The following is a 768-nucleotide window of genomic DNA, read 5'->3' as shown; positions in this document are numbered from 1 at the left end:
GCGGGCGCGGTGGGTGCCGGCCCCGGCGGCGCGGCGCGGCGAGGATGTGCGCGTGCGTCAACTGAGGCGCGACGGCGGTCGGAAGTGAGGCTGGAGAATCGTAGAGCTCGCGTGCCCTCTAGAGGGGAATTTTGAAGAAAAAGAGAGCAACTAGGGGAGAAGGAAGCGGGGTAGTCCAGGGCGAGGAAATGTTGACTCTCTTTAGCCAAGATTTCCAGGATTTTCTTTCCCTTAAAGTCTGGGATGTTTGTAATGTATCTACGAGCTCTTCCACCGACGATTTTGCCATGGTTCGCGTTCCACAGGTGATTGACCTGAGGGTCAGTGAAGGAAAGCAACATGCTGTCTGCGTCCAAGACATGAGTTGGTGGCCCTCGGGATTCGAATCCAGGTGTTGGCAACACCACAGTATGGATTTTATACCTATTTGGTGCCGGTAAGGTTTGGACTCATACTACAGAGAGTCCCTGCCCTCAGACAGAGTAGTGGGTGTTTTATCCATATATATAATTTATATTTATATAATTTATAATTATATTTAGAAAAATACAAAAAACAACAGGTTCAGAAGCCCTGAAGGTCCTGGGAGCAGATCCTGACTGCTTGCCGCCATGACTGTTTCCTCTCAGGCTTCTCTTCTGAGCCCAAATAGTGTGGACAGTCAGTAAATATTTGCTGAATGAGTCAAGAACAGAGAAAGGGCAACAGCAAACTGATGAGTCACTTAATTCCTTCACCGGCAAAACCCCCCCCCCCCACCCACACACA

The 768-nt window shown here is 49.9% G+C and overlaps 1 pseudogene; it reads left to right on the top strand.

Moving 5' to 3' along the window:
• The first annotated feature begins 611 nt into the window (after positions 1-611).
• The window catches only part of LOC102768852, a 2256-nt pseudogene continuing 2099 nt past the window's right edge, over positions 612-768 (top strand).

This window comes from Myotis davidii, unplaced genomic scaffold (assembly GCF_000327345.1).
Source record: "Myotis davidii unplaced genomic scaffold, ASM32734v1 scaffold4152, whole genome shotgun sequence".
In the NCBI taxonomy this organism is placed as follows: Eukaryota; Metazoa; Chordata; class Mammalia; order Chiroptera; family Vespertilionidae; genus Myotis; species Myotis davidii.
This window is presented reverse-complemented; position numbering and strand designations above follow the sequence as displayed.